Source organism: Pollicipes pollicipes, unplaced genomic scaffold (genome assembly GCF_011947565.3).
Source record: "Pollicipes pollicipes isolate AB1234 unplaced genomic scaffold, Ppol_2.1 Scaffold_7231;HRSCAF=8579_pilon_pilon_pilon, whole genome shotgun sequence".
NCBI classification, from domain to species: Eukaryota; Metazoa; Arthropoda; class Thecostraca; order Pollicipedomorpha; family Pollicipedidae; genus Pollicipes; species Pollicipes pollicipes.
The window spans coordinates 36487512-36501037 of NW_023597034.1; positions in this window are offsets into that span (position 1 = coordinate 36487512).

Here is a 13526-nt window from a genome sequence, read left to right on the forward strand (position 1 = left end):
GGGAGAACTGGTGGTTGGGACCTGTGATAACGCCCGTGCCCATCATGTAGCGCCGCGGGGTGGTTCCTATTCATTAATGCTTTTGTGCACGCCATCAGTTGATTGTGCAGTAATGAAAAGCTTCAAGCATGCAAACGTCCGTCTTTTCTACACTGATTTAAGATGTGCTAGGTCTTGATGAGCCGGGTATCGACTAAACAAAGTCCATAAAGTTCTGAGGGTTAGCTCTCACCATTCCGTCAAGCTATGCTGCTCTTTGACATACCATTTTACAAATTCGAATGATTGTGTAACTTGCTTTGCAGGATGGCTTCTCAAAGAAATATATCGCTAAACGCTCATGCTAAGTAATATTTACCATGGAAATGCGAAAATGCATGAATAAGGTAATGGCAAAACCTAGTCAAAATCGAGAAAGAGAGACGAGCTACTCTGACTCTACAAAGTACAGCGCATAAGACGTTTGGATGTTATTCAAGAAACTTTGATGCCCCGCCCCGTACTTTTGACCCCCAGCAAAGTACTTGACGGCGAGAGGGCAACCAGATTGAAGGGGAGTTACTGATCATACATGTACCTTGTTTAAAAGAGCTCCGGCCTTGATGCATCATTCAAAGGTGACTCCGGCTCTCTCCGATCCGCTATCTCATTCAGTCGTCAATGGAGCTCTCTCTCTTCTCTCTCTTCGGAAGCAACGTCTCCCGGTCCGAAGAGATAGCTCTGCTCAATTCGGGGGAGGGGTCTCCTAGTCTCTCTCTATTCTCTCTTCTCTATCTCTCTCTCTCGATCTCTCCTGATCTCTCTCTCTCTCTCTCTCTCTCTCTCTCTCATTAAACGAATGAGATGCCTCAGAAGCCGAAGTTAGTTCAACACATCTCTATTAGAGTAACGTTCTACGTTGACCCCGGCGGAGGAGTTTTCCGTGAGTAATATTTGAACGACCAGATGCATGAGGCCGCGAGTTCTATTACCAAAGTTCTGAACATTTTCGCACTTCGAGAGACAATCTGAACGCCTACCTGCTATAGACCATGAGTGGTGCCTTTGCCAAGATCATGTCGGGCGTACTTTACCTTCCGGAGCATGGTAGCCTATGTTTGTGGTGCAATACCTATGTGTCTGAATTTTTTCTAAGGACTTATCTGCAATAGCCTGATGGATCTGGCCATGCTTGATAATGATGCCAATCTATAAGCGTAAATACGTTAGGCAGTAGTGTGCCGGGTCAAATGTCAAATGAAGAAAGATATGCAAGAATGAGGTGTAACTTTTCAAAGCCTTGTTTGACATACTTTGGCTTACAGAAGGCGACATCAAGTGCGTGGTGTTTTCGTCATCCTTTGTTTCGTTGTCGTATCCCGCTTAGTTCTTGGGATCGTGCGGCGGTGAAATCGCACACGAAGCACGCCTCGTGTGACCTGATTTGTCACGCCACATGTCAGACCCGCTTGTAAGGCCATCACTGGTGTGGGTTCACCGTGCCGAGGGCCATGGGCCATGGGCCGGGGGTCGAGGACCATTATTTTCCCATTATCATGCCATACGTAATTTTGAAGACAGATTGCATGCCTGATTTCTGTTATGCTATCTGCTAATCACCAGGGTGCGCAGTTTTAAAGTGCAAGTAAAGATAATAAAAGCACTTCAAACCTGTACCCTCCTGCAGGTACTGTTGGCAATGATCGGACGTCTAGTTTGGTGTCTTTCAGACAATCATTATGGTCTCAGAGCTAGAGATGCAGGCCTCCGTCCCCGCGCTCAGCGGCTCATCACGCCACTGGCAAGACATTAGCAGGCGTGGGTCATAATGGAGTTTGGAGAAATGCGTGCGTGTTCAGGGGAATGTCGTGGAGGCGTTTTGCTAAGGGATGTGCACTTACCATAAAAATAGAAAGGTCAAAATTTTGGCATAGCTGGGTGATACCGAGGTATATTAATGAAGATGTTTGCACTTCCAAATGCAACACCGTACAGTTTGGCAATCCAACGATCACTTGCCCTGACATTCAAAAATGCATTCACCTAATGTATTTCTACACAATTCACACAAGATTGCTTCCCGCGCGGCAGGGGTAAAAAGACGTCTGATTTACCGGATATGACCGGTGACAAAAACGGACACTTTTGCCAGCCATATGATGGCAATACTGTGAAATTGAACGAAGTTACAACAGACCGGACCATATTACGACAGATTATCCTAGCTAGATGAAGTCAAAAGCCTGGGATTAGCTTGTGCTCGCTAACGCTTGCAGTGTAAGCATGAGCAGACCACATGTCGGAACGTTGACGTTTCGTTGTAGGAGCAAGTTGAGCCATAGGATGTTGACAAACATAATAGCCTTAATCAGGATAGTTCTTAGCAGGTGACAAAAACATACTACAAACTATACTATACCAGTGCTGACGTCACAGATCAGTGTTGACAATGCTTTTCCAATACCCCTCAGACAAATGAATTTTTACAGATTTTTCAGCCCAGATTCACTTCACATTCTAAACAGCTATGAAATACCAAATGTCTAGGCTTATTACTAATTTTAAAATCGTGGCTAGCCACAGCATCCTGCGACGAATGTGATCAGCTCGCTGCGTGACGTTCTAAAGCGCTGCACCATTTGAGACGAATGGGCTCGAATGCTTGCCACAAGCAGTGCATCGGGCTTCGTGCGCGTTCGGTGCAGGCTGTGGGCTGCCATTGTTGTGTTCATGTCGTGAGAAGCTGACTGGCTTGAAGAAGGTAGCCTATCGTCATTTTTTCTTTTCAATGTGCTATGAGGCTTTCCTAGTGATCTACCATAGAGAGAATGTCTGGTAAAAGCGTTAAAAATCCCTGCCCATCTTGGAAACTTGCTGTTTGTGGATACCCCAGCTGTAGCTTCAGAGGTCAACGGAGGACATTAGATCGGCACATGCCACGAATTCATCTAGGATTTCAGACCGCTGAGAGAAACAGTGATGCTTACTACTAGCGAGCGATACATCGATAATTTTAATTGCATGTACGCTGCATTCTTTGTCAGCAACCAGAGCAATTATTCATCATCATGTACTCAGCTAGTAAAATTACGGTTCCACCCCAGAAGCGTGCGAATTCCTTAACATCTACGCCCGACTTGAGAAAATACATGAAACTCCCTATAGCAACATTCATGCATCTCACTCAAGAGGCGCAGCCGACTGTGTTGGGCTTTTCAACGAGGCTAGGTTTGCGGGATTGGAATACATATACTTAAAAACTCTCAACATTTTTCGACTATCTTTCACTTGGCAAAGGTTTTGCCTCGAATGTACGGAGACCTGAAATCCCGTAGCTCTAGGGTAAAATGTCATAATGTGTATTTCGTGATGTACATACCAGTGCATGGTCTTCAAAAATGTGCAAAAACATGTCTGTTTATATATATATATATATATATATATATATATATATATATATATATATTTGCAACAGTACAAATATAAATAAATACATGTATATATACACATCTATATATATATATATATATATATATATATATATATATATATATATATATATATATATATGTGTGTGTGTGTGTGTGTGTGTGTGTGTGTGTGTGTGTGTGTGTGTGTGTGTGTGTGTGTGTGTGTTCCAGGTACCCTGCATTTTTGCACAGGTGCGGTGAGAGGGGAAGAAAAAGGTCAGATCTTGCCAACAACAACGATGCTTACTACTTCTCTTACTAGCACCAGTGCACTTCGCCCAAGTGTCCCCCAGTGTTTGTAGTGGTGTTAATATTCGCACTATTTGACAAACGCCAGAAGCATGGCAGAGGCAGTGATCGGAACAGACCTATCGCCTATTTCTCCCCCCCCCCCCCCCCACCCCCCCCCCCCCCACCCCCTCGCCCGTCATTTTCAGCCCTACGCACCATGCATCGGCGTGGGCTGATACCTTCAGGGCCGCGGCGGTTCCGCCTACCACCTGACAGTCGACGCTGCCACTCTGGCTTGGCTGACGTAGTTTCCGGTGGGCCCGCCGCCGGCGAACAGACTGAGGTCCGGTTCATCCCAGCTCCATGCATCTGCCGCGCTATTGTTCGGGCTGAGAGGCCGGCGCCTGCCACTGTCCGGTTCTTCAAATCAGATTCGCGTCAGGGGGTGAAAAGGCGACACGCTGGTCTCCAATGATCTGTCCATTGACTGACAAACGCCATGAGTTCATCAATGATTGGGTCGAGAAATTTCCGATCTTTGTACCATAATGCTGACCTAAATGGAATGCCATAAAAGCTGACCGGCGCTGACCTAAGTGGAATGCGGGTTAAAGCTTCCCTGCCAGCGTGTGGTCTACCGCACCGCACATCTAGGCACATCTACCTAACTACACATCTAGGCTGGTGCCAGCCCGAGTCCAGTAATCCGGGCTTAAAGAAATAAGCCACATTCGCAAGTTGGGACTGAGCCATGCCCATAAATTGCCAAGCAGTGTAGATTGTCGTGTTTGCTCTCCCCTCCCATTGCTCACGACATGGACTTCAGGTCTTCGAGACCGGGGTTAGCAGGCAAACGTCGCTGCCACGACAATAACCGTTTTTACCAACCCGTCCACAGTGCTGTTATGCGTTATTGGGCGACTTTTTGTGTGCGGTAAGCCATAATATCGGGTGAGTCCTGTCGACATTGCTGTTTTCCCAATCAAGAGTCCAACAATCCAACAACAATACAGCTGCTCACGATAACGCAAACTTTTGCGTGCTGTATTTTGCTTGCTCCGACGACAGCTTGTCACCAAATAATTTAGGCCGTCAATTAACTGCCCATTCTGACTGACAACATCTCGTTAGTGTCTCTCCAGGGACGCGAGGCTGCAGGTCGAGCACCGGAGTATGTTTGGAGCCCTGGCCAAATGATTTTATGTTTTCCTGCAAGCCAGTGGCGGGACACCACTTGAGCGGGCATAAGTATACTTTCAAAACCTGCAGCATATCGTGTTAACGCTAGCGTAAAAATGTCTAACTAAAAAAATCGTTTCGTCTTGTTTCTAGTCGAGGGTAAAATACGACAAACACACACGCACGCGCACCTATTTCCATGCATGCAAAGAGCTGCAGCGACGCTGTGCACCCGCTGTGCACACCTGACCGAGGACCGGCGACGCGAAGAATCTCAGGCGGATGACCTCATGCAGTGGAAGACAGACACGCTGAACTCGACCTGCGCTGGATAGAGACGAAGCTGAGCTTTCCGTTTTGCCATGCTTAGTTCGTTCCGTGCCGGTGTTCTTCCGTCTCATCCGCATGTTTGGAACTTAGTTAAACTGCGAGTTCCTGGTTGCTACAAACAGACATGAAAACAAAAGACTGGTCAACTTTGCTCAGACAATCAGAGAGAAGCGGAGAGACCGTCAGTGGCGAGGCCTGCAGGAATGTAAAGCCTGCGGGTCAGCGTAGCTCACTTCCACCGCTTTGGCTGTATGCAGCCTAGATTGTGGCTTTCATTAAAAGCTTGTGCAAATCCCTCGTGGACAATAAGTCTGATGGAGCCGTGCCAACGGATTGCCAGTCTTGTCTTGTATTACTACTTGTTTATTTTTTTATTATTATTGTATTGCTTCTTGGATTACTACTTGTCTAAGGTATTGTATACGCACGAGCGTCGACGCGAATACTCGACAGTCATATGGAGAAAAGAAGATGCCACGTAATCGATAAAATCCCCTCATGATCAGACTTCGTGCATAAAGCCTTGATCACAATGACTGATCGGGCTCTTGAGGGTTTAATTGAAGAAACCGGGTCGTTACTCGGGATGCTCCAAAACACCATAAATCAGACAGAGGTAATGAAGGGGTAATGGAAACGAAGATGCCGGGTTAATAGTTCTACCATGGGCCGGGAATGAAACCAGCATGCTGAGTGCTGGGTTTGTAGGCTTCGAGTCTGCGTGCTGCTAGGCTGTTGCTTCTAAGCAAATGCACTGCATCATAGGTTATTTCTGCATGCTGACCTTTATTCAAACTATTTCAACAGCAGCTCATTAATCGTGCAAAGTTATTTTGCTGTGTTACAACGCAGTGGTGGTGCATCCAAATTTAGCCAGCGGGCACGCGATTTTTGCCGGGCCCGTTACATTTTTGTACTTTTTCATTTGCCGTATTCATGTCATGGGTTGAATCCAGGCTAGTTACCGAACCTTTAGCACACCCCCCAGGTGGCCGGTTGGATACCCTTCGCTCGGATGGGAGTCAGTTTGACCTCTCTGTGATTTCAGGAGCTAAGAAAGCTCGAGACACCAAATTCACTGGATGTGCTGGCCTGTGCGTGAACTCGCTTGGGTCAAAGTTTGAAGTTCCTTGTAAATGACCTTCGGATCAAATAAGGTTAAACAAGGCTAAACTTCAGGTCCGGTGTCCAAAGTGCCCCAGAACCTGGACACCTGTTCTAAGCCGAAAGGTCTCATGTTTATTGGGGTCAGTGGCATTGTTTGACCTTTCAAAGACTATGGTGACCAAAATCATGCACGACTGCTTTGAATTTTGCATCTGAACGAGCGACAAAAAATGCGCTAACATAAAATGTTCCCTAAAACAGCATGTTGACCTGGGTCCTTCCAGGTCCGTGGCCTATTCTGATCTCGGGTAAATATATGGAAGTTGTGTAATGTGGCTCCTGCGACCAATGAATTTGTAATGAGCGCCAGAAATTACCTCACACAGCAAGCCCTAGAGTAAAAAAAACAGGCCGGTTTTGCCCTTGGTCTGACTTTTACATCTGACCCCAAGTCAATTAAATTTGTTGAATCAATTATGTGTTGCCTCAGAAAGTATCTCAGAGATAGATGGCCTCGTCTAACATTCCGCTGTTGCATTATATTGAAAGATCCCCTAGAAACTTATTTCGCTGAATGCATGGAGTGACTTTGATCTGCCTGTAGGTCAGCGACCTTACAAGGTAAATCTAATTTTTTATACCGAACAATCTGCTATTCGATTGCCTACATCTGTGCAATATTTGGTGTGGCTACGCCGCGTCGTTGGATTTTTTTTTCCGGCAAAAAACCTTGGCGGGGTTCAAACTTACCCCCCGCCCTAGCGTGTATTAATTTTTCAAGCACTTTTAACAATTTCACGTTCTCCTGCGTGTTGCGGCCATTTGAACGATCTGGAGCCCTCGGATGTTAGGCATCTATCCAAACTACTTTATGTTCCTTCTCTCCCTCGGCACGCTTCGATGATCATCAGGTGTTTGAACTTAACGAGGCTATTCTGGCCCTTGCCTGTTTTGAGCTCTTTGGTGCCTGATATTCCCGTTAACGCTTTTCGTTGGGCTCAACTAGTGCGAGGCCGCTTGACAGTAAACACCTTCGATCTGGACGCGCAATTTTCAGGAACCGTTTTGCCCTCTTAACTCCTTTGGGCCCTGGAGCATTTGGGGCTCTCAAAACCAAAGAATTGCTTGCCCATGCTGGCGTCCAATGGCCGTTTTGGGGACTCTGTGCTGTTTGTTACAGTTCCCTGATGGTCTTGAAGTCATTGATTATCTTTTGATCTTGGTCATCAAGGGCATTGGCGCATGTCCAACCAGGTCCACCTCCTAGGGCCACTTTACCAGCTCGTGGTTTCAGGCTTCTTGACGCTTGTTGCTATTTATTTAGAGACCTTAAAAGTTGCTCGGTATTTAGAGACCTTAAAAGCCTGAGTTCGTCGACAATTGTGGGGCTGTTATCTGTCTTAAACTTTTTGTACCAGGCCGCATCCGGCTTTTTTTTATTATCTCGGCACCCTGCATTTCGCTGCGCCCTACGACTGTGTCTGGCCTTTTGCATGTCATGGGCCTTGTCCGTTTAACACGTGATCGGGTGATGGGTCAAGTCGAGCCCAGACAATTTTTGCAGAATAATCTCCAAACAGTGAGGCGCAGCCGCACCACACTTTGCCTCGTGGTAAGCAAATGAATAGCGAATCTTTTAGTAGAAACAAATTACATGTATCTTGTAAGGTCGCTGGCCTACGGGAAGTCAAAGTCAGGCCATGGCTATCAGTGAAGGCAATTTCCAGGGGAATTGTTCAATCTGATCTGACGGTAGTGTTAGAGGAAGTCATACGTCTCTGAATTTTTTTCTTAAGCAGTCATCTTCAATGAACGTCTGAAGGATTACGGTAGGTCACTGGTCTAAAATAACCCCAGACCAACCCATTTTTAGGAATGGGTTACACAGGACAAAAAAAATTTAGGTAACGCCTGACGTTACCCTTGACGCTTATTCCAATGCGAAATTCAAAACAATCTTATAGGTGTTTGGTCACCATGACCTTCCAAAGGACGAACAGGATTCCCTGACCTAAAATAAACACTAGTGACCTTTTGCTTAAAACAGGCAAAAAACATTTAAGGCATTTCAGGTAACTTCTGTCGTAAGTCATTGGCCGCTTATTGGCCCCAATTCGTTCTTACTGGCCCTTTATGTGTGCGCATGCGTGTTTTTCTTCTCTTTTTTTGTTTGTTTTTATTAGATAGTACACGAGGCGTTGCGGCTGCGAAAATGACGGCAAAGACCGCGCTTCATATCTAATACCGTGCTGGCAGAAGGCAAAATCCTGCTCCTTAATTGGTCTTGAGTGATAAATCACCATGATGGATTTGTTACGTCGAGAATTTGACGTTACAACTCTCAATTGCCGCACTCCCAAAATGTTTTCGACGCGTCGGCAGTCAGCAAATCGTCCACCAACTGCGCGACGCGCAGTGTTGGCGGTAATGTGCAATGGTTTGGTGTTTTGTAAGCCGGTGTCGGAACCGCGAAGAATTCAACGGATGCTTATAGATTCTTATGGATACTGATTATATTCTGAATGTGGGCATTCATGCCAGGGTAAAGGGCCAGCAAGGGGCCGCAAGGTCCGACAGCGAAGATTGATCGGCACACGTGAGCCGTTAACTACGGCACATCTGTGCCGTTATAACATCACGCCCCAATCGGTAGTCGAAATGGAACTGCCTGCACAAAGAGTGGACGTGGCTTGTGTTTGATTGTCAACAGCACGAAAGTTGTATAAACGTGGCTCAGGGATCCGACCGCTATACCGTAGAGAAGTTGCTCAAGTAGGCGATTCAGCTGCGCGGCCGGCAGCCGAACCTCACCGTGACTCAGCTTCCTGTGTTCGCGATCAGTCACCACACAGATGAAACGCTGTATACGCCGCGGGCACTCGTCCGCGCTCGCTCGGAACTGATCCATCTCCAGCCAATCGGAATTCCCCATCATCCGTGCCCCGTGACTCACGCCCGTCACGTGGTCTGCTCCCCCGGGCTTCAGACATCCGGACACGACTGTCACGTGGCCCGCTCCCCCGGGCTTATGACATCCGGCCACGGCTGTTCCGCCGTCCGCGGACTCGTGGCCATGGCGTGCAGCTTCGTGCACAGAAGTGAGATACAGGGGCTGAGGCGCTGAAATATTGTCCTTGCTGTCGCGAGTTACTTGAATTTGTCTGTCATCTTCTTGTGCGTTCAGGTTCTCGAGGTTCCGAAAACGCGCTGACCGTCGGCAAGGCGTTTTGATGTTTTGGCGTACAATATTTCAGGGTGTAGGTATACATTGGCACCTAACGTTAGAAAAAAATCCTTGTACACCATTCGTCGTGTTTAAGGCGGAACATATCGAAAATAATCGTAAAACAGGTAGATTCATGCTCCTACCTTCGAATTTTAATAACCTACGATAGCGAGCCCCCGAGCGCCACACGCACCCCACCGCCGCGACTCCCCAGCGCCGTTTCTGCGTTATCGTTGCGTAATTGCAATGTTTCTGCTCATCAAGAACCATAAAAAATGTACCAGACCAAGGTAACAATAATAATGCAATGAAAAACGCTTCTTATCGCGTCTAGGTACGTTTATGAAGTGAACAGGCCAGAATAGTCCGGAACATAGCCTAAACTAGCCTAACCTAACGTAACCTAACCTAACGTAACCTAACGTAACCTAACCTAGCCTGACCGAGCCTAGCCTAACCTAACCTAACCTAACCTAGCCTAACCTAACAACCTAATCTAACCTAACCTAGCCTAGCCTAACAACCTAACCTAACCTAACCTAACCCCCCACCTTATCCCCTTCAACCCAGTGTCCCGTTGGCATCCATGCTTCATGCCATATATATATATATATATATATATATATATATATATATATATATATATATATATATATATATTACTTCTTAATACGAAACATATATATATATATATATATATATATATATATATATATATATATATATATATATATGTTCCGTATTAAGAAGTTTTGTTTAGCCGCCATATTCTCATTTTGCTTTTCATTCCTACCCAAAAACGTCATATTTCCTCACCATGTCGACCAATCTACAAACACTACGGAGGACTGCTTGGATACGCAAGAAACAGATTTCATTGGATTCTTGTTACCTTGGCTTCGTACATTTTTATGGTTCTTGATGCGCAGTAATGCTGTGATCACGCAGTAATGTGACCACGGGTAGAAATGGCGCCGGGGTCGTGGTTGCTGCGTGTTTGCGCTCGGATGTTTGCTATCATAGTTATTTAAGTTCCAAGGTAAGAGTTTAGATGACCTGTTTTACGATTAATTACGATATGTTTTGCCTTAGAAACGACGATTGATGTACAACGCTCTTTCTGAACATGAGGTGGCAGTGTATACCCTGACCATATTTTGCTATGTCTTATCTGTAAAAAGTAAAGGTAGTTACAATGTAGGCGGATTTTGAATTCCACAAGCCTGCAAAAGCCGACAGCATTACAAGACAGCCGGCCCAAAGACCTGCCCGCCGCGCTTCGTAGTACGCGCTTCGCGGGCCTGCAGGCTCCAGAGAATCGGCTGTAGTCTGCATGATTGCTCGTAACAATTCGAAACCTAGTCGTAACAATGACAGCAGTGTATTTCGTATACTTAAAATGATCCTTTAACCTCTTGCAGATATCTAAAAAACTTGATCATAGGACAAATATTCTTGTTATAACAGAATTTTGTGCTGCAATCAGTTTGTGTTGGCTGGTAGACAATCCAGTTTGTTTTATGTCACATCAAAGGCCTGTTCACACTGCTGCGTCACGCCTTTTTCTGCAGCGGATTCCGCTGTCGTCAACTGTCTCAGACAGGCATAGTGACGGCCCCCCCCCCCCCATGTCCTTAACAGCCGGGCGCAGTGCGTTGGAACAGCTTTTTACTATAACTGCTTTCATGCAACACCGCAGCTTCTCAGCGTCGATTAAATTTTGCCGCTGTTATGGCCCATATACCTCCATCCATCCACCTACCATCCCTACCGTGCCTAATGTAAAATGGAGAAATTGTGTTTCAGCTCAATGCAGGTCTTCTGTCTGACGTGTTACCTGTGTAGCCATTAACAATGCGTACACATAAACTAGATAGCACTCCTAGGTGCTTGGTCTCATCCCGAATGTGGTGTTTTGCCCCCTGTTTCCGAAAAATAAAACATCACGCATCTACCTTCCAGAAATCCAACTGATGACTGCTGAAGCCAATTTGTATCCTTCCACTTGCGTATGCACTACCAGCATTTCTACCACGGTTGCCACACAGACCGTCAAGAAGCATCGCAATCGCCACAGTTCACATCTTACTCGGCTGCTGCCACGGCGTAAGAGCTCTGGAGCCGCTTACGCGCCCATCCTGCTTCTCTCCCGTTTGCACTCTCTTCGGCGTTGCCAAGACAACACCAATGCCGTTGATGCCAGAAAGAAACGCCCGTAGTAGCAAAAGCGTCAGTGAATAAAGCGACGCTTCGTGATGCTGTGACGTGGTACGCCTCAGACTTAACGGGAATGTGGTCTCCGTTATGAGAAACGAACCTTTACTACACTTACATCGCAGTGCTGGATCCCATATGCGGAAAGCACGTCATCCACACATTTTTCTTTTTGCCATCACGCGGCGAAAAATGATGGTAAAAGATAACAAGCTTCACGTCAAGTTGGATCTCACGGCTAATTCAATCAAACGCATCTCCGCGCTATATTACCTAGCTGTCCTTTACACACACTCGCCCACCCCGGCCACAGAAGATGATGGATCGGTTTAGTGACCTGAGTTCACCTGAGATTCATTGCGATATGTTGTTGAATTAATAATTCAATCGTGCGGTAGCTAAACAAATCAATGACGGCTATTTTATTGCGAGGCACAGCACGCGCCGTATAGAGGCACTATTCACCGCTGCATATCTGACACCATTGCGCGGACTACCGCCCCCGCGCAGCACCAACCAAGGCTGCCTTAACGAACAAGTAAACACCGAGAGCGTCGAAGCACAGCGCCCCCCCCCCCCCCCCTCCCTTCCCCGTCTACTACGCTCTCGTGTTGCCCCGGGGCCGCGTCACGCTCCGTCGCACACCAGTTCGCTCCCCTCCCCGAACGATTTTCCGGGGCACCGACGACGAATCGGAATCCGGCAGTCAGCAGATACCGCCGCGAGCATCGCCAGACCCAGCCGACCACGACCGCGCCGCCGCCACCGGCGCCGCCCCAATGCTGCTGCCCTGATCAGTGATGTCATGCACAACGTCGCCAAATTCGTCAGGGACAGGATATCGCGGATCCTACGTTTCTTGTACCGGTAAAGTGCTGCGAGCCGTCTGTGTACCCTGCCCACGAATGTTTATATCCCCCAAATGCGTGACCAAATCGTCCGAAAGATCGCAAAAGCAACAGCAGCAAAAAAGAAAACTACGTGTTCATTGAAAATCTGGCCAGCACCTGCCTCTCATCAGTTAAATGAAGCTTCGCCTCAACTTGTTACGACCCGCAAGCTGCCGTACCTGCACATTTGCATTTTCTGTGTAAGTGCAATCTGTAACTTAATTGCCGTCTTTGTCACGACCCGGACAGAGAAATTCGGGTTCATTTATTTGGGGTGCTGTGGTGGCTGACGGCATCCTTTTATAGCAAAGGCTTGAATCTAACGTTTGCAGGAGTTGTAGTTAAGCCCAGGTGCCCCGGACTGCGGCGCCATGCGCAGAATGGCACCAGGGATTGGTGAAACGTTGTTATCCCGACACCTTGTGGGGTTTGGCTTCAGAATATAAGGCCTCGACTACGGCTTCGCAGTCATGAACTGCTCTTGTGTGCTCGTTGACGTGTGCGTCCGCTCAAATTTTGTGATCACATTTTACCATTTTGCCATCATTTTGCCAACAGTCAACTGGCTAAATAAATAGATAATATTTTAAAAAGAAAATAGAGGCGCTTCAGCTGTTGGGGGCAGGTGACAAGTTTCCCTGCATCACAGTGCATTGCCATGCACCGGGCGTCTGTCCGCAACGCCCTCATGCAAAGCGGACTGTCACAATGCCCTGCAATGCCGGCAGTCGAACCGATAACCGCATTCCACCGGCAGCGGCGGCCTGATTTCGAGCCGCGAAGCTGACCCACCCCCTGAAATGGAGACGGCGCGCTGACGCCGGCGGCGGGCGCGACAGCACTCGGTGGGTCAGGCCCTGAAGCTGGGCCGGGGCGGACGCCCGGCTGGGGACAGCTGGT